The sequence below is a fragment of the Moschus berezovskii genome, chromosome 18 (assembly GCF_049115385.1).
Source record: "Moschus berezovskii isolate FMDL1 chromosome 18, NW_MosBer_1.0, whole genome shotgun sequence".
Classification (NCBI taxonomy): domain Eukaryota; kingdom Metazoa; phylum Chordata; class Mammalia; order Artiodactyla; family Moschidae; genus Moschus; species Moschus berezovskii.
The window spans coordinates 52115083-52141917 of record NC_142477.1 but is presented as its reverse complement, the minus strand read 5'-3'; the positions used below and the strand labels follow the sequence as shown (position 1 = coordinate 52141917).

General features: G+C 38.6%; 1 protein-coding gene across 2 annotated transcripts in view; it reads left to right on the top strand.

The window, feature by feature from the left end:
* Positions 1 to 26835, top strand: part of ARL15 (ARF like GTPase 15) — a 510715-nt gene that overhangs the window by 373031 nt on the left and 110849 nt on the right. The window lies entirely within an intron of this gene.

Below are 26835 nucleotides of genomic sequence, written 5' to 3'. Positions count from 1 at the left end.
CTTTGGATTTGGGGATGACATGTGACAGATCTTGTTGAGTATATGGGGACATCAGTTGTACCAATTACTACACTTTTGTGAATGTTTTAAAATACTGTTAAAAAAAATGATCTGTGCCTGGCCTAATTGGACATGGGGGAAAGAGTGGATGTTTAAGCGAGGAAGTGGGGAAGGTTCTTTGAGGAGGGGAGTGGTAGAGAGGGGTTGATTCATGCAGCCTTGGGAGCACCCTTGGAATCATGAGGGTGGTATTTACACATCACCCACTCTGTGTAAACAGATGGGCTAAAATCTGGCTACATAGTGGTTCTTCTCTTGCCAGTAACTTAGGTAGGAAGCTTTTTACATAAACGAATAGAAAGTCTCCTATTTAAACGGCAGTTCCCTTAACTAGGTCCCAGCTCTAAAGGAAGCTGCATTGTATGTGTGTGAGGGAAAATTGGCAGGACAACTGGCCAGAATTAAAGGTCAAAGGAAGTGGCCTAGCTATGAGTTCAGTTCTTTCCAATTCTGAATTTTGCAAAAATTGCAAGAACCATGTAGACAATGAATAAGTAAGTGTTGAGGGAGGTTAGGCTTGACATTCTAAATAAGTTTTCTCAATAAATTGAAGGCAGAATAACCTAACATAAGCAAAGAAAAAATTTTTATATTAATACATAGGAAAATAATCATAGCTGAAAGTTAGGTAAAATAGTGCATTTGGCTGGAAATAAAGTGGAAAAGGCCAATTAACCTGTGGTAGCTATGTGGAAAATCCCATGGATGGAGGAGCCTGGTGGGCTGCAGTCCGAGGGGTCGCTGGGGGTCGGACACGACTGAGCGACTTCGCTTTCACTTTTCACTTTCACACATTGGAGAAGGAAATGGCAACCCACTCCCGTGTTCTTGCCTGGAGAATCCCAGGGATGGGGGAGCCTGGTGGGCTTCCGTCTATGGGGTCACACAGAGTCGGACACGACTGAAGTGACTTAGCAGCAGCAGCAGCAGCTATGTGGAATAATTACAGAGGTGATACAATGACCTCAAAAAAAAAAAAAAAGGTTGAGGTAGTGGTTGATGATGCGTGTGTTCATGCTCAGTTGTGTCCACCTCTCTGTGACCCCATGGACTGTAGCCCACCAGGTTCCTCTGTCCGTGGGATTTCAGAGGCAGGAATACTGGAGAAAGTTGCCATTTTTTCACTCCAGGGAACTTCCTGATCCAGTGATCAAACCCACATCTCTTGGGTGTATCCTGCATTGGCAAGTGGATTGTTTACACCTGTGCGACTGGGAATCAGTGGTTGATGCTGATGATAATGTAAATTGTAGAAAAAAGGGAAGTGGATATTCTAAAAGGTATCACTGTATTGATTAAATAGGCTTGAGACCTCACAAGAAATTTTTGTTGTTTTCATTACTCTTGAGCCCACTGACTTGACTTGAATGACACCACTCTAGAACGGAATGTCTGAAGAGGAGTTGAGAGAAAGAATAGAAGGAAAAGGGAAAAGTAAGCAGGGCAAGGGGACTGAAAGGAAAAGAGACCCAGAGTTGATCTTTGTCAAACAAGACCACACCAGGAATAGTTTGTTCAGTGTGAGTGGCTCAATTCCAGATACAGAGCAGCTGGAGAGAGTTCAGAGAACTCTCAATGAGAGAATGAGACTCAACAAAGAACTGGAAAGCATATAAAAGACAGCATCCTTTGAGGATGAAGTCCATGATATGAGTCCTGTTTCTAGTTTTTATGGCAAGGGTTAAGAAATATCAGAAGTTCTCTTCTATATAGTTCAGTTTTTCCCTTGATATCCAAGGCAGTCATTCTCTAAATATGTTAGTGCTTGCAGGAAGACAGGAAGGAAAATGTGTGCATATAACAGATACTCAATAGTCTGGGTGGACCCAGAGCTTTAGAGTGAGATAAAGAGCAGCGAGGATAAAGAGGGTGTACATGAAACAGCAGGGAGATGACTGTCAGAGTGTGGGCTCTTCAAATGATAGCAAGTCCATCCTTGGAGGCAAATAAAAAGTATACTGAACTGGTCCTCGAAGTTTTATTGCTGGGAGTCATCCTGAGTCTGGCAGGGAGAGAGATTACCTAATGGGTCTCCTCAGTCTCTTTTTCTGTGATTCATCCCCCCTAGCCTAGAGCAGTCCATGGTTGAGTCACTGCCGAACACAGATATCTCATTAAAAAGGGGAATTAAGGGTTATTAAAAATGACTTACTGCTAGTCCTAGATTAAAGAAAGTGGGCCAATTTACAATTGCCATTGCCCTGGTCCAAGATGAAGTTCAGGTTGTCAAAATGGGGCAGTTGTAGGGGAATAGGAGTGAGCCAGAGTATACCTCCTGGTATTGTTGTGAAAGAAAGGAACACTGAAAGTGAAATTTCTGGGTCACTTTGATTGAAGCAGCCTTCCTTCACCTGCTGAGGAAACCTGAGACCTCCAAATGAAAATTTCAGAAGTTCTTGGTAAATCAGTGGCATCAGCTTGGAGTGTGGATCCAAACTGAGTTGTTTGTCTTCCTTTAAAATACAGAGGGATTGAATCAATGATTTAAAAAAAAAAATTATTTTAAAAATATTTACAAAAAGTGACCCTGATAGCTCAAGGTAGGTGTGGAACTTTCTCCTGTGAGAACCTAAAAATTGCATAAACAACAGTGAATAAACCAACGATCATGGAAGTCTCTGTCTTAAGAAACTTGACACGTGCACTACACGGTATGCCATCCTTATTGCGACTGAGATAAATATGAAATGTTTATAGAGCATGTTTCAAAGTTTTTCCAAGGTACCAACGAAAACTGAGCACGTGGTTACCTAGTATAAGTTTGTTGTCTTTCTGAGTTTTTGTTTGCTTCTCTGTGAGGTTGATGGGCTAGATAACTGGCAGTTTATATAAGAAGAAACCGTCAGCTCAGAGAGTTGCATTTTATATCTGGGGAGCGTTTCTTCAGAGAATCCTCTTCCTGATTGCACCCTATCTCATGTACCTCAGAGCCCTATGCAGTCTGTAAAAACATTAGTCCTAGCTCATTGAAATAGTTTCATGCACAGGCCATTTGGCCCCATGAAAATAAAAAAGGAGTGATTGAAAATCTGAAGACATTCAGCAGGGGTAAAACAGAGGAGTGTCTGATCTAGAGGTAACTGTCATCCCATTTCTCCTGCCTCCAAAGTATCTGGGTCCACCTCACCTCTTCATGGCTCTCTTGGATCCAGAATTCCCCTTTGAAATCCCATCCTGCTCATAAACCCCAAATAGTTTCTTCTTTCCTAAAAAGTAAGTCCAGGCTCCTAGCCTGGCCTTGAAGATACTCTATTATTTCTTCCAAGAGCTCGTATCAGTTCATTTCAGTTCAGTTCAGTCGCTCAGTCGTGTCCGACTATTTGCGACCCCATGAATCACAGCACGCCAGGCCTCCCTGTCCATCACCAACTCCCAGAGTTCACTCAAACTCATGTCCATCGAGTTGGTGATGCCATCCATCCATCTCATTCTCTGTCGTCCCCGTCTCCTCCCGCCCCCAGTCCCTCCCAGCATCAGAGTCTTTTCTAGTGAGTCAACTCGTCGACTGCAAATTAATGTTTTTCCAGTTTTCTAATTCAAAAGGAGCCCTAAAGGGAGAGTGATGATTTTCATCAGGATTGTGTTGAAATATACAGGCCAACCTCTCACAAAGTATCAATTACATGGAGACTCTTATCAGAGCCTCGATGTGTATGTGCCCCAGACAGACTGAGACACTGGAATTGCCACTGGTTCCCACCCTCACACAAGGGCCAGCCTTGAGGGTACCTTCCAGCTTCCTCTACATCTAGTGTTGCACTGGATTAAAGAGGAAAAAACCTAAGAAAGATTGTTTTCAGGCAACAGCAGCACCATTACTGTGTAGTCTTTAATTTGTGTTAGTAATATTTAGCCTCTCATTTTTTCACCAGCATATTTAAAATCTCTCCTCCCCCCCACCCCCAACAAAAACCCGAAAAGGAGTAAAAATTCTATTCTATGATTTTTTTTCTTGCTGGATACAGCTTTTGCTGCTCCAGTTTTTTGATATAAGAGATTCTCCCATACCATGGTGACCCAACCCGGAGCCCCTCTGAGGGTGCTGAGGTCCATCTGAATATAGACCACCACCCTAAGCAGCCTCATTCCTTCAGGAATCCCTTCTGGTCCAGGGTGCAAGGCAATTTTAGGGGAAATCTTTCTGCGTGTTAGCCTGGGACATGCCTTGACTTGGAGTTTTCTTCTCTTTAAATGTTTGAAGTGAATATACTTTTGTTTTAAGAAAGGAGACTGATACTGTCTTTTAGTTCCTTGTTCTGCCTTCTTCCTTAAGTCTGAAGACTTATTGAATAACTCGAAATCCTACATTCTTAGCTCTATGGGATTGAAAGTGAATTAAAGGAAATGATGGCTACGGCTGAGCAGATGGAAAGCAGTAAATTCTGATAATTTCTGACATCTCTCCATCCAGCTCCTTTGATTTAACCATTAATCTCTTCTGACCAGAAGAACTTGTGTTTGTGTTCTGGGACAGTGTACCATAGTGCTTAAAATTAAGGCTTAAAATCATACCTTATTTGAATATTGCAAACCAAGTAGTTGCCTGTGTCTGAGGAGGTGTGTCTCACATTATAGACACCACTGGTTTTAAAATATATGTCAATACTGTATGATTGTTAAAAGTACAAATTCATGACAAAATATTTGCAAAAGGCCTATTTGATTTAAAAAAGAAACCTGTTATCTAAAGTATATAAACAACTCTTAAAACTCAACAATAGGAAAACAACCCAATTAAAAATGGAGCAAAGACCTTAACGAACATCTCACCAAGAAAATATGCAGATGGCAAATAAACATGCTCCACATCATATATCGTTAAGGAAATGCACATTAACACAGCAACAAGATACCACTACATACTTATTAGAACGCCAAAATCTGGAACACCAAATGATGGCGAGGATGTAGAAAGAGGAACTCTCATTCATTGCTGGTGGAAATGCAAATGATACAGCCACTCTAGAAGACAGTTTGGTGATTTCTTACAAAACTGTACGTACTTGTAATATATGATCCAGCAGTTGTGCTCTTTGGTATTTACCCAAAGGAGCTGAAAACTTCTGTCCACACAGAAACCTGCACAGGGAGGTTTACAGCAGCTTTATTCCTAATTGATAAAACTTGGAAGCAACCAAGATGTCCTTCAATAGGCGAATGGATAAACTGTGGTACATATAGACGACATAATATTCACCACTAAAAAGAAATGAGATATCAAGCTATGAAAAGACATGGAGGAGCCTTAAATGCTTTTTGTTCAGTGAGAGAAGCTCTTGCAAGCATTCCTGAATTGGCAGTAACTTTTGAATGTTCCATATTTTCTCAGGTTATCAGTTCAGTTCAGTTCAGTTCAGTCGCTCAGTCGTGTCCGACTCTCCGCGACCCCATGAACCACAGCACGCCAGGCCTCCCTGTCCATCACCAACTCCCGGAGTACACTCAAACTCATGTCCACAGAGTCGGTGATGCCATCCAGCCATCTCATTCTCCGTCGTCCCCTTCTCCTCCCACCCCCAACCTTTCCCAGCATCAGAGTCTTTTCCAGTGAGTCAACTCGTCTCATGAGGTGGCCAAAGTACTGGAGTTTCAGCTTTAGCATCAGTCCCTCCAATGAACATCCAGGATTGATCTCCTTTAGAATGGACTGGTTGGATCTCCTTGCAGTATAAGGGACTCTCAAGAGTCTTCTCCAACACCACAGTTCAAAAGCATCGATTCTTCGGCGATCAGCTTTCTTCACAGTCCAACTCTCACATCCATACATGACCACAGGAAAAACCATTGCCTTGACTAGACGGACCTTGGTCGGCAAAGTAATGTCTCTGCTTTTTAATATACTATCAAGGTTGGTCATAACTTTCCTTCCAAGGAGCAAGCGTCTTTTAATTTCATGGCTGCAATCAGCATCTGCAGTGATTTTGGAGCCCAAAAAAACAAAGTCTGACACTGTTTCCACTGTTTTTCCATCTATTTCCCATGAAGTGATGGGACCAGATGCCATGATCTTTGTTTTCTGAATGTTGAGCTTCAAGCCAACCTTTTCACTCTCCTCTTTCACTTTCATCAAGAGGCTTTTGAGTTCCTCTTCACTTTCTGCCATAAGGGTAGTGTCATCTGCATATCTGAGGTTATTGATATTTCTCCCAGCAATCTTGATTCCAGCTTGTGCTTCTTCCAGCCCAGCGTTCCTCATGATGTACTCTGCATATAAGTTAAATAAGCAAGGTGACAATATACAACCTTGACGCACTCCTTTTCCTATTTGGAACCAGTCTGTTGTTCCATGACCGGTTCTAACTGTTGCTTCCTGACCTGCATACAGGTTTCTCAAGAGGCAGGTCAGGTGGTCTGGGATTCCCATCTCTTTCAGAATGTTCCACAGTTTATTGTGATCCACACAGTCAAAGGCTTTGGCATAGTCAATGAAGCAGAAATAGATGTTTTTCTGAAACTCTCTTGCTTTCTCCATGATCCAGCGGATGTTGGCAATTTGATCTCTGGTGCCTCTGCCTTTTCTAAAACCTGCTTGAACATCTGGGAGTTCACGGTTTACATACTGCTGAAGCCTGCATAGGTACTAAAAAATGTATCACTTACATGATTGTTCATTAGGTTCCTTTCCCTCCACCCCACTTTTTTTTTTTTAACACTGAAATGTTTGGAAACTTGTGACCTATTGATTAAAGTGTTTACTGAGGAATAAAACCACTAGAGAAAGTTTTTGTCTCTGGGATGGTGTATGCTAGTGAGTTTCCTCCTGTTCTGAGTGAAAAGCCTCAGACTTTCCATTTAAGTGGCACACTTTCTATCTTTCATCTGAACAACATGAAATACTTTCTAAAACTCCACCTGGTGATAGGAGGAGGAAAAAATGAGTAAATTGGGTGAGGTTGGGGTGGGGGGTGAGACTTGCCCAAGGTCATGCAGGGCACAGTGGAAGCATTGGGTAGGGAGCACCAGATTCTTCTGACTTGGATTCGTTGTTCTCAGACGCCATTTGCAGAGACTTGATAAGATTTTTCTGCTCTGATTTCATCATCAAAGAGCTTGAGTTTAAAATGCTTGTATTTTGTGCTGGTATTTTTCAAAATATGATATCTCCTATCAGTGGAGTCCATCATTTGGGTTAGTTTATTTTGGCAAAATTGTGTGAGCTGAAGCTCTGAGGTTATATTGATCTGTATTCCATAAAACTCAGACCAAGTATTCATGACACAGATTTGATGGAGAAATAGTTTAATAGTTTAACCTGAAAAGTGAAGGTATTACTGACAGCCTTGTAGTGTCCCAAGTGGGAAAAATCATATGTAAGAGAATGCTATGCTAAATTACAAAATAACTACTTGGGGATATTTTCCTTGCCTATGTCTCAAATTTCCCAAGATTCACGTTGTAATGTGAAGAGGAAAAGACAGAATTCTTTTGTAAATATCTTGGTAATGAGTTTGTATTTGTCTTAAAAATAAGAACAAATGAAATGCTATAGTCTGGAGATCAATTAAATCACTGCTAGGTGTAAATATTCCAGCAGGAAAAAATCCACAGAGTTAGTCACTGCTGAAATCCATTGTCTTAGAAGGAGCTATTGGTCCAGCAACCCCCATGCCTGCCTTGCACTCTGTAACTACTGCTTCCTCCTAGATACTGGTGTTTCTAAGTCACCGTCACCACCCCCAAGCTTATCCACATGCCACAATATGAACCTGTCTACTTTGGATGTATTTCTCTGTTTGTTCCTTTTCAGTGAATGACGCTTCAGTCTACCAAGTGGTCACTTAGAACAATCACCTAGCCTAGTCTTTAGGGCTCCTCCACATTTGCCCAAGTCACTTTTCTCTATCTGGAAATTTGATCACAGCAAATCCTCTGCCTAAAAGAAAGTGACCCCTTATAATCATTGGTATCAAAATTCAAATTCTTTGGCACAGCACATAAGGCCCACAGCTCCCTCCTCACTTATCTATGGCCAGTGTGTCTCATAACATGTGATATGATACTTAGTTTCCTAAACAGGTCATGTCATTGCTTAGTTCTTAGCATTTACAAATGTTATTCTCTCTTACCTGCAGCCCTTCCAGAATCAGCTCTGGGGTGTTTTTTAACATGAAACTTATCCAGCTCCTTTGGTACTCACTCGTCTGTGTAACTCCTCTGTCATCACACCCCACTAGACCTCAGAGCAGTGATTGTGTCTTACTTGTATCTCTGCTAGCTATAGACAGCCCAGTACCTGGGACATGGAAGGTGTTCACACAATATTTGTGAATGAATGAATGAAGAAAGGAATCAGGAATTTAACTTCTTTCTTTCTAATAAACAGAACATTGATCGTACACAGGCTAAATCCAGGACATCTGAGTTTCCAGTGCTAATAGGAATCACGAGTCTATGATGGTGGGTAGCTTTCCTTGATAAAAGGTATGGCCTGTTAATTTCCTTTCTGCCATTTTTATAGTTATAGCTACACAGCCAGATGACCTACACAGAGCCAGGGATTCTGGCCAAACAGCTGGACGGGTGTTCCTAGGCCTATCAGCAGCCTCGGACAGGTCAGGTCAGCATGTTCTCCTCACCTTCCCACCTGCAAACCCTGTGGACGGTTGTGTCTCATCTGGCTTTGTGCCTTCCCCCCAGGAGTCATGTGCATACTCTTCCTTTAATTCTTTCCGTTTTTAGACTCTTCTCAATGGGACCCTTCACATTGCCATAGCCCAGGAGCTGAGATGCCCCAAGTGTGTCTCTGTTCAGTAGTAATTACACAGTCATCACTAAATAATGCTGTGAGAAGAAACAGAATTAGACACTGAGCATTTCAGTCCTTCTGCTTGTTCTTATGATCCTGCATCATGTCCATGTCAAACAGTAACCAAGGATTTAGATATCCCTAAAGGATACGATCTTCGGGAACTTCTCAGAGGTGTAGCATGACAAGGGGGAGCTTTTGCTAGTGCTCTGTAGGCAAGCTGTCTTTGAGAGCGGGTGAAACTATGATCCTTCCAGCAATAGACAGTCACCAGATCAAGCCCCAACTAGCTAGGCTGGAGGTGTTTTTAGTGACCATGCTAATTGGAAACTGCTTGAGCAGCATTTCTGCCTAGCTCATTTCTTCTCCTCCTCCTCCTTTTTCTTTTATGAATTGTTATGGGAGAGAAGTTAGAGAAGAAGGAAATATATAGAGTAGGGAGGAGGAAAGATTGAGACTGAACAAGAACAAAAGATTACACTTTCAGATTGGAGTAGAGGATGTTGCTTGCCTGGGAACCAAGCCCAAGAGTCACCTTTCTCAACGCAGTCAAGGCATCAGGGGTACCCTGATGCCTAATTCACAGCTCCTTTGCTTGGATCTGTCTGAGGTACACAAAACCAAATGGCTTTTCCTACCTTCTGATGGCCCATTACCATCTCAGGAATAGAAATAAAGAGCAGGAAAGCTTCATTTCAATAAAGAAGACATAAGAGCTTTGTTTCCCTGGATGTAGAATACATGTCCAGTAATCCTGAAGGACTCTTAGAATCCATGTTCTCTGTCACTTCAGTCATGTTTGACTCTTGGTGACCCTATAGACTGTAGCCCACCAGGCAGCTCTGTTCATGGGATTTTCCTGGCAAGAATACTGAAATGAGTTGCCATGTCCTCCTCCAGGGGATCTTCCCGAACCAGGGATAGAACCTGTGTCTTCTCCATCTTCTGTATTGCACGTGGATTCTTTGAGCCACCAAGGAAGCTGAGCCTCCAGGGAAGACTCAATGATGCATTTTGTTAGGAGTGGGATCCAACCAGGCTTACGATTCCTTAGGATCCAACCAGACAGGCTTTAATTAACCCTAGAATTATAGTTGCTTCAAATCCTGTGTACGAAGACAGAAGCTAAGTTTTTAAAACCACTAATAAACTGGACATTTAAGGTCTATAAGAACATAACATTTAAATTCATTATTTTGTTAATTCCTAGAACAATGATTATCACATTTAGTTGCTTAAATGTTTATCAAATGATTGAATTTATGATAAACAAACATACAGTGTTGCCTTATAATTTATTTTGCTAGGACAAGTCTAGACAAGAGGATAGCCTACAAGTTCTATGTGATACCTGATGTAGTAGCTTTCAGGATGCTGCCGTTTTCTCTAATATCTTTGCTTTTGACCTTCACTCACAAATACCCTGTTTCCAAGCAGAAAACATTGAGCACACAGGAACCTTCATTTGCTTTAAAAATATTTTATACCTACTAACATATGTGGAAGAAATTTTTCAAAGGGGCGACATACTTTCTATATTGCACCCTAGAGTGATTATGGAGAAGAAAATCACCTAGTAACTTTGCTCTGAAATGTCTTACCAAAAGATGGGTATGTGATGGTATTTTGCCGTCAAAATACAAACTACAAAATTGTTCTTTGTAAAGAACAGTTTACAAATTAGTTGAAGAGTTAATTTGTAATATGGGAAAGTAGAGTCTAGTTTGTACATAGTGTTATTTATGTTCAGTCAGTTTCCCAGACAGATTCCTCCAAGATCTCCAAACTCTGAGCCTGTGTTTTCTGGGGAGGTCTCTAATGGGACAGAGGATTGTTCCCAGGCTGCAGGGAGGTAAGGGGAGTCAAAGGAACAGATGCTGTGTTATCAGTATCTGGAAACAGATTCCTTGTTACAGTTTCTCTTCTGCCAAAAAAAAATGTCATTTGCTCTTTTATTGAACAAATCATCCTTAACTGGGCACTATGTAATCAACACCTTGAGAATCTTTAACAGTGTACCAAACCAACAAAACTTCTGCCCTCATGGAGTTTGTATTGTAGTTGGGAGAGAGAATTCAGAAAGAAATGAATAGCACACATCAGATGATTTATCGTACATTCAGTTCAGTTCAGTTCAGTCACTTAGTCATGTCCGACTCTTTGCGACCCCATGAATCACAGCACGCCAGGCCTCCCTGTCCATCACCATTAGATATTAAAAATACATTAACAAATTGTGATCGATAAATCAGAAAGAGATAGTTCAAGAAAAGAAGGGTGATAAGATTTGGGTCTCAGAGATTGGGAGGTGGGTACTGTTTTAAAAAAAGAGTGATCATTGAGGTAAACCTCCCTCAGAAGAGGACTCATGTATAAAGCCTTAAGAAAGATAAGGTTCTGTTGCCAAGTGTCTGAGGTGCAGGCATGCCTGATGTGTTTGAAGAACAACAAGGCCACTGTGGCTAAAGAGTGGACAGTGGGAGGGTAAGAATAGGTCATGTCTGGGGAATAAAAGGGGAGAAGCAGGGCTTACAGGACATGCCAGGGCTTGGCTTATACTCTCATTGAGATGGGTAGGTTTTGGAGGACCAGAAGTAGAGGAATACCATGGCGTGTGTACTAACAGGACACCTGGCTTGCCTTGGCTGCTGTGGACCAGAGGGGGACAAGGCTTAGAAACAGGGAGATCAGTCAGCAAGCTATTGCAGTCATCCAGACTGCAGTAATCTTGTTGGTGTAGACCAGAGTAGCAGCAATCAAGGAAAAGCCAAAAGAGAGTTTTCTCATGGATTAGATGTCTGGTTTTGAGATTTTGGAGAAGTCCGGGGAGGTGAGCAACTAGAAAATGAGGCTGTCCTTTTCAAATAATAGGAAATACAAGTATAGGCTGTGCCAAGTGGACTCTACCTGTTTGACATCAAAGTGGGAATGCCAGGTAAGCAGCTGGAGCCAGGGCGGCAGATAAGAAGCCCCAAAGATGGAACCATGAGGTGCTACTGCATGAGAGGTGAGAGGAGGAGGGACTGGCAAAGATGGCTGAGGAGCAGCCAGTGGGGCAAGAGGAAAACAAGGAGAGCGGAAGCTGGAAAAAGTGGCACGTGGGAGTGACAAGTGAGGTCGAGAGAGTGTTCCAGACACTGCTGTGGATGCAGCCTTGATGGAGTGAAAGGGAAAGAATACAAACAGCAGGATGCCACAAAGGCTGTCCTACTCCACAAACATTGTGTATGTGGGGATGTGTATCAGGTATGTTTGAACAAGTTATAAAAATAATTATAACTCAGCTTATGTCAAGATATTAAGTGACTTAACTAGCTGATCTGAAAAAAATGGTTATAACAATCTCATCATATTAATGGAATAAATAGCCAGCTATTTAAGAGTTTAAATTCTGCTAGTATTATGTCTGTCAGGCAAACAACTAAAAATAACATGTTATATTGGATTGTGAATTGTTAAAATCAATATGTATCCAAGTAGTTCCATATTACTCTGTGAGTCTGATTCCCAAACTAATTTTATTTAATTAATTTTGGAAAATAATAGACTTCCTAAGACATGGGGATGCAACTTATTCTCTACATACAGGGTCCCCTCCCCCAAATATTTGCATATTTTATACTAAAATTTGGGCTCTCGAGTTCAATCCCAGCTCACAGCATAAAGAGGAGTGCATGGTTCTGATTTTATCGACGCGTATAGGAAATTAATGAAGAGAAAGAAGATTTAGACTTAAAAATTGTCTTTTGTATAGCTTTATTAGTGTCGAGACTGTGATCAGTTTCAAGAACTGTGCTTCTTATCTCTGTAGTCTAGAATTATCAGAAGGTTTTTGCTATAAAATTTGGACACTGAGTTGCATTTTGAACTTTCATTGCCAGCCATATCTTTTCAGCTCTGCTACTCTTCCGTTAATAAGTCCCTAAAGGTATGCTTTCTTGGAGGAATAGAAGTGTTTACTGTTTAACCTTAGAATTATGTAGCTTGTTCCAAAGTAAGCAGTTTGACTGTGATGGTGGGGAAGTAACTGTGGCTTATTCACAAAATTTGAACATCAATAAAATTTCAGGATCAACATAAAAATTTTAAGACTTTATCGTTTGCCCACAAATACAAAAGGGAGGAATCATTAGAAATAGCTTAGTTATTTATTCATATTATAAATAACTATCATTTCAGTTTATAAAAGCATTTTAAAAATGCCCCCTCATGGAAACTAAAACATTATTTAACATCAGTTAAGTCTATGTGTATTTTTTGATGCTAACATTTTTAAAAGCAAGTTTACACCCACTATAAATTTTCTTATTCTGTTTTTTCTCTTGGAACTTTATACTTAGATTTTTTGTTTGCACTCGGCTATGCTTGTACATTGCAGTCCTTTAGCCATCACTGTCATTTTCATCACTAGTAAATAATATTTATTTAGTGTACTCATGCTTTTTCTATAGCTGTTTCTCCAAATAATATCGCAGTTGTACATATACATACAAGCTGAATATGATTCAGTAAGAAGCAATTAAAATATTTCTGGAAATTTTACTTCAGGTATTTTCAGGCAATTCTGTTAGAGGACAAGACTAATTCTTATTTATAATTTACCTGTTATGTAGGTTCCTAATTTATTTTCCACAGAAAATGCCTTGACCCATTATATCACTAAACCTTTATAGTAAGTTATATGACTGTAATCTTTGGCTCTAAATTCTCTTGAAGAAATAAATCATAATTGTGATGTCTTATATTAGGCACATATGAAATTGCCACAATTCAACTGTTTCTTACAATTAGGAAAAAAATGTTATTTGGCTCAACCTGATATTTGTGTAATCCATATGAGATGAGCAAAGAAGATACCGATACCAAATTTCAGATTAAATGACTTGTTCAGGCAGTGTTGTTAGAAAATAGCATAACTGCAACTTTAGAATTTGGGTTTTCTGACTCAAAATTCAGTATATTTTCTACTCTACTGTGCTTCTGGGAACAGATTAAAATTATCACAGTAATTATGGTATTGAAAGTTTGATCCAAACTAAGAGAACTATGTTTCTTTAGAGGGAAAGAAACATTAATGTGGTTAAGTGGTTAATCACTAGGAAATTAGAAAATATGGGGGAAATGTACCTCATTTACTTATTTACATTTGTGAGCCAAGAGATATTTTTGTTTCCACTTTTTCTTTTAGCATTAAAATAAATTAAAGAAAATTCCAAACATTCACGAAAGTAGAATAGCACAGTGAACCTCAGATACCCATCAGGTATCTATCACTCAGGTTCAAAAGTTGACAACTCAAAGTCAGTCTCACTTGATCTGTGTGCCCAAGTACTTTCCTACCCAACACTGGATTATTTTGAAGCCACTCTCAAGCATCATGCTATTTCATCCTTAAATCTTTTAGTATGTATAATAGATAATTCCCAATTCATCTTGGAAGCCAACTTGGTGACATGAATATTGTAATTGTTGATAAGCAAACAAAAACCTTTACGAAGTTGAGTAGAGCCTATGCAAAGATTGTTTAGAACTAAAAATTGCATCACATCAGCAAGAATTCAATAACCAATTTTCCCTTTCTGGCCTCTCTGCATCAGATACTAGCTGTAGGTGTGCCAAGGCATGCATAAGAAGACTTGTTATTGAACACGCTGTTTACAGAGTGTGTGTACCGAACATAAAATCCAACATACTGTTCAACTCAAGTAATGAAAGGCTCTCTCCTTTTTTTATCACTTCGTGTTGTGTTTGTGTATGGATGCATTCTTAAAGAAAGAAAATATGTATTAATGAATAAGAGAGTTGACACAGTAACTTCTGGACGTATAGCCTAAATGGTATTCCTGTGGAGATGACATTGGTCAATTATGAATGTTTTTGTTATTGTTCTTTAAATTCTCTTGTTGTCTAATTGGAAAACTGGTAAAATACTATCATTTTCCAGATAAAGTTCTTGGCAAGTTTTCTGTCTTTTAAACCCCCTAGGACAGTCCACAGCTCCATGAAAACATGAGTCAAATACATTACAAATTTCCCAAGGAGAATCAACATCTTTTCCAGCTGTTTGGATAGTCTGTCTAACATCTGACCAAAGCCCTCATCTCCCAGTATTGTTCTGGGCTTTTACACTTTGACTTTGATTTGTTCAATGTTATAATTTTAAAACTGAGCCAATAGTGTGAGTCTTCACTTTTTCTTTAAGATTTTTAGCTCCTGTCACTTATGAAAATAACAATTATAATATAAAGTGGGGGAGCACCAGCCCCAAAAGATATTGTCTCCCTAGGTATTTATCTTTGACAGTGCACAATTCCTTCTTAATGCTATCAAACTTCTCTTTCTCTTTTTCCCTCCCTTAGGTAATTTTTCTATTATTTATAGAGCAAAATGTCTCCCAACTATAACATCACAAGAACTAAACTTGTTTTGATTGATTAGTTTCAGGTTTTCTATTTTAAATGTCTTTTGGCACTGGGCAGTGTGTTTCAATTTATTCAGAAGGAATGCATTTGTTATCATTCCAATTAATCCCTTGTCTGTTTTGTCTGGCATCTGTGTGAAACTAGTTATAATTACTTAAAAGTTTGGCAAGCTGAATAGTAAACTGCCCAAGGTGGGATGGAAAGCTTTCAGGGCCCAATTAACAAAGGTCAACTTGTCTTCCAGCCTATCTACACAAAATCATCTGTTGCTTTGAGTTGTCTTTATAACCGTTAATAACGTTTGATAAGTAGTTCAGGGCAAGAAAGTGAAGCAGAACAACTGGTCAGGTAGAATGGTTTCAGAGTTAAGACCAAATTTCAGCCCAGAAGTGTGGAGTGCACACACGTGCACACCTGCACACACGCACACACACACAGTTTGGGCTGAGGAGCAAAAATAAACTGTAGAAAACCTGGAACTTTGTTCAAGCTGTTATTCAAAGAGAAAGTGATTTGTTTCAAATGTATCCAGAGGCTGAATTGTATGGATTTTTACAACCACCTGTGTACTCACCTGAAACTGAAGCAGTGATTATGAGTCCAGTATACCTTTCAAAATATAATAAGACAACCCCATGGTTGCTGTTGAATATAATTTAATATCTTTATTATAACAGTTCTTTTTCTACTTTCACTGACTATCTTCTATCTTTTTCCTTTTTAATTTAAAAATGTAAATTTATTTCAGACTTTTTGACTGCCACATTTGATATCATTTTGGGGGACTCTCCCTCAAGCTTCATCTATAACCTGTGAGATAGTATATTGGATGTGTGCTTGGACATGTACCACATTTTGGACTTACCTCGTCTAAGGCTTCCCTCATCTCTAGCTTGCAGTTCACCTTTAAGTGTGCCAAGAGACATGTCATGACTGTGGGGGCTTCAAGCCACATTTTCATTTAGATATGTTCATGTAATAAATGCCAAGTTCATCTTAATTTATGGTATTTAAATGTCTAAGCCCATGTTACCATCACAACTTCTTAAATAAATGTCTTTTTTTTTTAACAGTAAAGTGTTTTAAACTTTCGCATTTTTATTACTGAAACAAAAGTTCGTGTATCTTCTTATTTAAGAACTCTTCCAGGCACTTGAAGAAAATTGTCAACTCACAAAACTCAGAGATCTTTATCCCTTTGCTTGTTTCATAGTGAGTTTTGTTAAGATTATTACATTCAAAACAGAATTAGTTGTGTGGTTTTTTTAAATATGAAGTATAAAAGAGATGACAAAATAAGAACAGGCCTGATCTTCTCTGCTTGATGATTCTACCTGATTCACCAGAGCTTGTACCTAAATTAATTAATCCTTCCCTTTGTTCATGATGCTTTCTATTTGCTCCTGACAAAATGTGCTAAAATCACTGTTGTCACATGTTTTTAATTTTTGAAAATCCATCCTTCTAAGATAGACACGGAAAGAAAAACTAACTGCACAGAACACCACATTAAGAGGAAAGTAGTTGAAGTTCTGCCATGAATAGTTACCAAAAAAAAAAGCTATGATACTATTTGGCCTCATCTCCCTAGCTAGGGAATTCAAATTGTTGAATACCTAATAGTGCTTTTGTAAGTATTTCAGTTTTTAAAAAATATGCTGTGGTGGACAAAGCATGCCTGTTATGTAAACATATAGTTACTAAAGACACTAGCACATATGTGAGTATTTCAAAAGATGTAAAATGTGCTTGGATGATAATAATAAATGAAGCATGTTTAAATGGTCAATATAGAGGTTAACCCCTTTGAAAATTGCAGACTCCTTCAGATCAGGATGCTGCTAACTGAGAAGGAAATGGCAACATACATTAAATACTGATTTCTGGCTACTTTCTTGCTAAAAAATTGTATTTTATTTGTCAAGATAGTAAGTTTGCACTTGATTTGGCTATGAAATTTTATTACGTTTTAAAATTGTCTTAATGAAACAAGTCTCATTGAAGGTGTTTTGTATTGGGGCGGGGGGTTGTTGCCCTCTACCCTCCCCCAAAGTTCAAAATTAGTTTGATATTTTAAATTTCTATGTTTTAGTATATGGGATTTTTAGGTCATAAAATAGGAGATAAAAGAAAAAAGAACAATAAATCAGCTTTTGCTGCTATTTTGTTGAGTAAGATATTAATTACTTGAAAACTGTATTAATTTATTAAAATAGATTGTTTTGTAGAGTATCAGTTCACATCATATCACATGTAATTCCACTTCAGCATACTTAACTCTCTCCTGTATTAAAAAGACAAAACCAAAACCCTAACCTCAGTGCAACATCCCCAGCTAGCTAGCCACTCACATGTCTCATTCTGTCACTGCCAGGCTTCTTAAAAGCTCTGTCTACACTAGCTTCTCATCTTTTTCCATTCTGACCACTGCACAAGTAATCATGGGATTACTTCTTTTTTATTAAATTCAGTGGTACTTACCAGCCCTTATTTTTTTTTTTTTAACTTTTTTTGTTATAATTGGGTTGGTTAAAAAGTTTGTTCGGGTTTTCTGTAAGATGTTAGTCTCACTTCTCAATACCCGCCCCTAAGCTTCCTGGCTTTTGTGCACTGTGCACCATGTTCCACTGCCTGTCTAGTTACTTGTTTAGGGTCTCCTCAACTACTTACTGTTGATGTTCCCCGGGATTCCATCCATGGCATCTTATCACTAGACAAGTCTCCCCAGGTGACTGCAAGGCCAAACATGGTGTCAGCTACCTCTCCCTCAGATGACAGCCTCCTCCCATCTATCGACTACATGGCAGATGAGTGTATCCAGTGCCCTGGGGATCCCATAGGTCTCTCAAAATTAGATATATGAGACTGAATTCTTTCTCAATAGTTATTCTACCTACTCTTCTTGTTTTCCCAGTTTCAGTGAACAACACCAGCAACCCACCAACCAGATTCTGTGTTTGATTCTTGATTTCTTTGTCCCTCCCATACCCAATTATTAAATCTTATCAAGTCCCTGTAGCTTTCGTAGCATCAAACCAACCTCTTTTCTCTTCATCTTCATTCCAGAAATCGCTCATCTACTTTTTTTTCTTCCCATTTGGTTTGATCTTGTCATTTAATGGGGAATCCCTGGTGGCTTAGAGGTTAAAGTCTGCCTATGGTGCAGGACACCCGGGATCAGTCCCTGGGTTGGGAAGATCCCACTCCAGTATTCTTGCCTGGAAATTCGCTTGGATGGGGGAGCCTGGTGGGCTGCAGTCCATAGGGTCACAAAGAGTCAGACATGACTGAGCAATGTCACTTATCATTTAATATCTTTAAATGTCTTTATTGCATATTAGTATAATATTTGGAAAGAGAAGAGATAGAACTTGTGCGATGAATTTATTGTGTTTAAGCAACAGTTCAAAGCAATTTTAAATTAAGCTATTAATCTTTAAAAAGAAATACAAATAGACAAAATTTTAAAACTAAATAAACTGAAAAAAAGATTGTTAATATTCTGTCTCTAATGTTGCAGATACTTCCATTCAAATATGTAGAATAATCTTTTTAAAACTGGGATTGTAATACATGAACTGATTTATGTTATTCCTAGAGGTCACTTGCATATTCTTTGATAATTATGGATCTGAATATCATTTTTTCATGGCATTATTATATGGCAACCACGTAACTCATTGGAAGGACTGAAACTCCAATACTTTGGCCACCTCATGTGACGAGCTGACTCACTGGAAAAGACTCTGATGCTGGGAGGGATTGAGGGCAGGAGGAGAGGGGGACGACAGAGAATGAGATAGCTGGATGGTATCACTGACTCAATGGACATGAGTTTGAGTGAACTCCGGGAGTTGGTGATGGACATGGAGGCCTGGCGTACTGTGATTCATGGGGTCGCAAAGAGTTGGACACGACTGAGCAACTGAGCTGAACTTATAGAACCATATGTCTTTTTGGTGGATACAGAGTTTTATTTATGCATCCTTCCATGCTTATCCATCTATTTTCTGAGGACAGGCTCAAACTACTACTAGTAGATTTATCAAATTAAGGATATACATTGTTTTAGGACTTTTAAAATAGTTTGCTAAAGAGTTGTCCAGAGGGTTGAAACTAGTTTATATACTGTCCTTTGCAGAATATGAGTTTGTCTATAGTTCCCACATCCACAGTAATAATCATCCATTTATATTTTTAACCAGTTGCATAAATGAAAAATGATATCTCAGTTCATTTACTCTAATTTAAGACAACTTTTAAAATGTTTGGTTATCTAGTTGCCAAATCCACAATAGATCAGAAGCCGGAAATTGGAAGAAGAAAAATGAGTTGCTATAGTCAGATCTATTGGCAGCAGCGTGAAATAATAGCAGACAGACTAACAGTGAGGAAGGATACAAGAAAACCAAAAACCAGAAATAGAATCCCAAACTGCACAGTACACGGCCCATTTAATTCAAGGCCCAGCAGCCCAACTCCCCTGTGTGGTCTCTAAGGCTTTCACCATATTTCAACACAATGTCCCCCATCTCAGCATTTTGAAATCCTACAAAGACAGTAAAACCTTGGCTCGTAGAAATAGCAATTAATTAAATGTCAACTGTTGTCAATCAGTTGCAGATTGCTAAAATAATATTCTTTATTTAACCTCTTACAAAAATAAAGCCTTTAAACAAACTTTTCAACTTCCAATTTATCTCTTCCACTAAAATACTATAAATAAGTTTGTCCTTTTAACTGTTAAATCATTTGCTAAAACACTGGAGGATATGCTAATAATATGTAAACAAAAAATATGTTCTAAGAAATCTTCTTAGCCTAGAGAATAGAATACTTCTGGCAGATGTGATACCCAGGTTTCAATTTTAAGGAACTACTATGTGAAAACATACTTATTTCTCTCTCTCTCAACTAGAGAAGAGTTCATGTGGGCAGAAGTTAAAGGAAGGCAGATTTCTAACAATTAGGACTCTCTAATTCTGTCAAGGATTTTCTTATGAAATGTTTTGCAAACTGTTCGACCTCAAAAGAATCTTTGTGGTCAAAAATAACAACTTCTCTGCCATTTTATAAATAAGAAAACCAAAGCCCAGCATGGAGTAAGTGGCTACCATGGGGAGGGGTATAGGACTTCAGCTCTCCCAGCCTTTCTTTCAGTGCCTTTTTTAAAAAAAAAAAAAAAAAAACTATTAACAAGGTACCCCTTATAGCAAGTTTTATGTTATGAAAGTGTTCAATCAGAATTCCATTTCTAATTCTCAAGGATGTCACAGAGAGGATTTCTACATTCAGAGGAAGTAAAATTAGAGGACTGGGGAAATTCTTACTAGTTCAAAAATCTCATTCATTTTGTTTAAGTAACTATTTAAAACCATTATAGAAATACCTTTAGGCACCTTCCCAAGGGCATCAATACAAAAAGGTTTTTTAAAAGAAGAAAATTACTTTACAGTGGAATAGTATGCTACTTGATTTTGGCAGAGACCTTTCTGTGAAGTGAATATTCTGTCACAGGGATGACAAGTAAGTTTCAGCTGCTGTCTGAGGGAGTGGGGTGCGTGTAACATTTGCTGAGAAGACTGTACCGGCATAGTTAGCCCCAGTTCTGTGTAGAGTTTGCCTCAGCTGTGGTGGTATATAACTCCTGTTTTCATGCACCCTCATCTGCAGTCTTTAGATAAGAAGAGAAATTACAAGGTCAGATTGAGAGGAGTCTTGTAGTTAGAAGATTAAAAAATAAAGCAAGTTTCTGGCTGGGAAGAAATGACCATCTGTTTCTAGGATTTACCTTGCCATCAGTTATCAAAGATGTGAGCAATTCAACTTTACCTTTTAGAGTCAGTTTTATATTTTTGAATTTTTATTTTTTATGAATTTTCCCCATGAAATTTGCAAAGTTGAGGAAAGAAATTAAATTAAATCTTGCCTTTCCTGTCAGAAGACCCTGTGATTTTGTGTTCTGGCTCCTATGGGATAATGCTGTTTTTCACCCAGAGCAAAGAGGTTAACATAAATTCTTCAGTTCTAGAATAAGGGTTTCAAGATGTATTTTTACCATGCCAAAGTCTGCAAAAGTATTGGAAAACCAAAGCTATAATGTGGAAATCTGACAGTCTTGCACTGTGATCTGTTTCTTTGGAGATAACATGTTCATTTTTCATTTGAGGGAGGGGATCAGTGTGCCAATTAGGTAGAAAATTCCTATTGTCAAATTCTTTGTATCGTCTATTACCTTTTTACTCTGTATCCTTAAGGAAGCATTGTTCTTTTCTATATTTTAGACTTACTCCTCACACTGTAGTAATAGTGACTGTATATTAATAGCAGCTCACATGTATGGAGCTACAAGCACCAGGCACCAGACTAAATGCCTTTTTTTGCATCACCTCATTTAAAACAAAGAGTTAAGTAATTTGTTTAAAGTCACGTAATTTGTAAAGCAAAAGATATAACTTCACAGACCTCACTTTTTAAAAAAATTTATTTAGATATTAATAATTCTCTTAACTGCTACCTGCTATCTTTTCTCTTGATATCCTCAGGACAGTTATCTTTATAATTTAAACTTTATCCTGAAACTTTCATATATCATTTTTACCTTTGATCCCATTTCAATGAACCAAAGATAAATGATGACGATCTTTTCACATTATTTAAATTGAACATTTCTGTGAATCATTTCTCATTACTTATGATGAAAATGGAATATGATTTTGAACTATATTTCTGGACAGCCCTTGCATGGAGACAATAAATGGATGTTTTTGTTTTGAGATTTTTACAAGCTGATTCAGATGTATTTCAAAATGAAACTTACTGTTCAAACACTGAGACACACAACACACTCTTGTATGGTTCCAATTATGGATACTGGGCTGACCTCCAACTCCCAGGATCATTCTTATGGAAGGTTCTATAGCAAAGAGTATGAATTGTTTTCTCAGTGAATTAATGTTTGGTAACATGGAGCTCTAGATATATCATGTTGTTGTTAATGTTGTTGTTAATTATTTATGTAGATCGTCGTAATCCCAAAGACAGGGTACATGGACTAGAATTCATAGTAAGAATAGTTGGTATTTACATCATAGCTGTTAATTTCATATACTTTTTGATGAAAAGTTTTGTGCACATCGTAGTCTCCAGATACTTGCTAAAATGCAAATTATGTAAGTATTTTAGGGGGCAGTTTATAAAAAATTATAAAATCACATTCCCTTTGACCTGGTTCCCTTACTAGTAATTTTCCCAAGAGACAGACTTACAAAATACACTAAGTTATATATTACAAAGATGTTCATTGAAATCTTGCTGATAATAGTAACAAACTGTGAAAAACCTCAATAGCCATCAAAAGTGAACTGTTTCAAATTATGTTGCTTCTATACAATAGAACACTTTGGGAAAAAAATATGGTCAGTGTGTACGTGCTGCTGTTGAACGCCTTCAGGATAAATTAAAGGAAAAAAGAAATCTGCAGAAGTATGAGCTGTGTATGTTGGTCTGTGCATTTTTTTTTCCTGAAAATACATACATACATTAAATTAACACATACAAGCACAGACTCCTAAAACATAAAAGATAATGTTTTTTCTGGGAAGATATACAGAAATAGTAAAAAGTAAAATTAAGAATAATTAATTTTGCAGAGTGGAATGAGGATAATAGATGACCCCCAGGCTCTTACCTTCTGTTTTATGCCTTTCTCCACGGCTGAAGTTTAATAAATCTCTGCCTGTCTGCCTGCCTTTCTCCCTCTCTCTCTCTCTTTCCTTTCCCACTTTGGTTCTTTAGATAATAGAATTAGGCACAATATTTTTCTCTCTCAAGCTTTTGTATATTACATGCAACTAGTAAATGTTACTCAAAATACAATAAAACCAATGTAAATGAATTTTTGTTGTTTTTAACATCACACTGGATCCTTGAGGATATAATGACTTCTGAAGTCTGACTCTCCTTTTACTATTTTCCATATCCCAAACAGTGATTGAAAAATTTCAAGCCTGCTCAAAGTATGTCATTTTATACAGAATCCATTATCTTCTTGCGTGTTTGTCTTTGATATTCCCCAGTACTTGCTTCTGTATAGATAGAGGATAAGCCTAGGACATATGCCTGAAGCCCTAACATTTGGGCAAGAGACCCCTAACAAGAATGAGCCTCTTCTAGTTCCTGCAGTGATGCTTGCTTTGGGGAAAAAGTTAAGAAACCAGGATCCTAGTCACAGTATTCCAGAAATGCGACCTGATATCTTTTATTATGTGAGTATAAAAGATACAGAGGATTGATAGTAATGGAATATTCTCTGAGTCAGGCATTTGGAGGCCTGGGGTCAAGCCCCAGCTCTGCCATTAGCCATGTGACCATGGACAAGTCACTTAATCCTCACCCCTAGGAAGAGGTAAAGTGGCCACTTAATCTTGGCAATAAAGCCAATCAGACATACTGATACTCATGGTAAAACTGAAAGTGCTAGTCACTCAGTCGTGTCTCACTCTTTGCAACCCCATGGACTATAGCCTGCCAGACACCTCTATCCATGGAATTCCCAGGCAAGGATACTGTAATGATTGTCGTGGGTAGCCATTTCCTTCTCCAGGGGATCTTCCCCATCCAGGTATTGAATCCAAGCCTCTTGCATCACAGGCAGACTCTTTACCATCTGAACCACCAGGGAAGCCTATTCATGATAAAAGTTGAGCCTTAAAAACTTGGTCTCCTAGTATACAAAGCATCCAGTTCTCCCTTCACTCAGCAGTACAAAATTATTATAATAGAGGTCAGCCTTGAACTGAATGATCCTGTCAAAGAAGTAAAGAGAGGACAGGCTATCTCTATCTCATTAGGTATTCTAAATTCTACTCTTAGACTCAGTTAGAGCTTAAGAAATCCTTATGCCCCAGCCTTATTGGGTTGGACTGCAAAATGCTCTCACTGAAGTATGTTGACATTTGTGTTGACCTTGAGCTGTCATCAAGGGCCCTGATAAGAAAATCACTGTTAAGAATACCTTGTTTCATTATTTTTTCCCAGTGTGCTCTCAAAAAAATGTTCATATATTAAATTCCCTTTAGAATTTGCACCAGGAAAATGTTTATCTCTTCTGCCAGCTAGGCTTACTTCACCTTGTCAGATAATGAGAAGATGGTGTATGCATTATACATACTCATTTTACCCTGCCTGTACCAATTTTCACATCTTTTAAGTTAGAGAAAATACCTAAATAGATCCCCTTTGACTTTCAAATTTTTGTCTCCAGTTTAGCCCTTTTCAATTCTAAACTCATCTCTCTATTTGTCTACTCAAATCTCCACTCATTCATTCAACAAATCTTTATCAAGCATCAGCTATATGTTAGGCACTGTTCTAGGCACAGATGATGCAGTGGAGATTAAGACAAACCAAGGCCCTGACCTTCTACAACTTTCAGTGCAGTAAAAGAGGAAGATAGTAAGCCAGACAAAGTAAAATATGTCATGTTTCCTTTAGTATATGCTTTTTAAGATATCATCTTAGTGATTATCTTGGGGTTTATAATTAACACCCTAGATTTATGATAATCTACTTTGAATTAATACCAACTTAGCCTTGGTAATATGTATAAACTCTGCTTCTGTGTAGCTCTGCCCTGCCTCTATTTATGTTATTGTTTTCACAAATTGCATTTATATATTGTGTGTCCAGTAACATAGATTTAAAATTACTATTCTATTATGCTTTGGTCTTTTAAATCATACAAGAGATAAAAAGAGTTACAAACCAAAAATACAATAATACTGGCTTTTGTATTTACTTGTGCAGCTGCCTTTATCAGAACTCTTTCTCTGTTATAACTTTGAGTTACTGTCTAGTATGCTTTCATTTCAGCCTGGAGGACTTCTAGCATTTCCTTTATGACAAGTCTACTGACAGGAAACCACATCATTGTTTATCTGCTTCGTTTTTGATGGTTCAGTTCAGTCGTGTCCGACTCTTTGTGATCCCATGAATCATAGCACGCCAGGCCTCCCTGTCCATCACCAACTCCCAGAGTTCACTCAAACTCATGTCCATCGAGTCGGTGATGCCATCCATCCATCTCATTCTCTGTCATCCCTGTCTCCTCCCACCCCCAATCCTTCCCAGCATCAGAGTCTTTTCCAGTGAGTCAGCTTGTCGCATGAGGTGGCCAAAGTATTGGAGTTTCAGCTTTAGCATCAGTCTTTCCAATGGACACCCAGGATTGATCTCCTTTAGAATGGACTGTTTGGATCTCCTTGCAGTCCAAGGGACTCTCAAGAGTCTTCTCCAGCACCACAGTTCAAAAGCATCAATTCTTCGGCGATCAGCTTTCTTCACAGTCCAACTCTCACATCCATACATGACCACTGGAAAAACCGTAGCCTTGACTAGACGGACCTTTGTTGGCAAAGTAATGTCTCTGCTTTTTAATATACTATCTAGGTTGGTCATAACTTTCCTTCCAAGGAGTAAGCGTCTTTTAATTTCATGGCTGCAATCAGCATCCACAGTGATTTTGGAGCCCAAAACAATAAAGTCTGATATTGTTTCCACTGTTTCCCCATCTATTTCCCATGAAGTGATGGGACCAGTTGCCATGATCTTTGTTTTCTGAATGTTGAGCTTTTGATGGTTAGTTTTGCTAATTTGGATATAAAAATTTGCTAATTTGGATGTAAAATTCTTGGTTAACAGTTTTCTTTTAGCACTTTAAAAATTTCAGACTTCTCTGGTTGTCAGTGGTTAAGACTCCAGGCTTCAATGCAGGGAACATGAATTTGATTCCTGGTCAGGGGAGATCCTGCATGCCATGTGGTGCAACCAAAAAAAAAGTCAACCACTTCTTTCTTCCCTCCATAGTTTCTGATGAGAAATTTTCTGTTAATCTTTTCAAAGGTCTCTTGTATGTGACAAGAAGCAAGTCTCTGGCTACTTTTGAGATTATCTCTTTGTCCTTAGCTTGCAAAAACCTGAGTGTTATGTGTCTTGGTGTGAGTATCTTTGCATTGATTCTTCCTAGGGTTTGTTGAACTTCTCAAATGTATAGATATATGCCTTTTATCACATTCTGGGAGTTTTCAACCATTATTTCTTCTTTTTTTCCACTTCGTCTTCCACAATTCCCAATGTGTATGTTAAAACACGAGTATGGCGTCCCATGGGTCTCTTACATTCTGTTTATTTTCTTTTTAATTAGAAGATAATTGCTTTACAATGTTGTGCTGGTTTCTGCCATACATTAACATGAGTCAGCGATAGGTATACATACAAGTTCCCCTCCCTCTTGAACCTCCCTCCCACCTCTCACCCCATCCCCCGTCCCGAGATTGTCACAGAGCACCAGGTTGAGCTGCCTGTGTTATACAGCAACTTCCTATTAGCTGTTTTGCATATGGTAATGTATATGTTTCAGTGCTGCTCTCTCAGTTCATCCCACCCTCTCCTGCCCCATGTCCATAAGTCTGTTCTCTATGTCTCAGTCTCTTGCTGCCCTGCAAATAGATTCATCAGTACCATTTTTCTAGATTCCGTATATATGTATTAATATACAATATTTTTTTTTCTCTTTCTGACTTTCTTCAGTCTGTATAACAAGCTCTA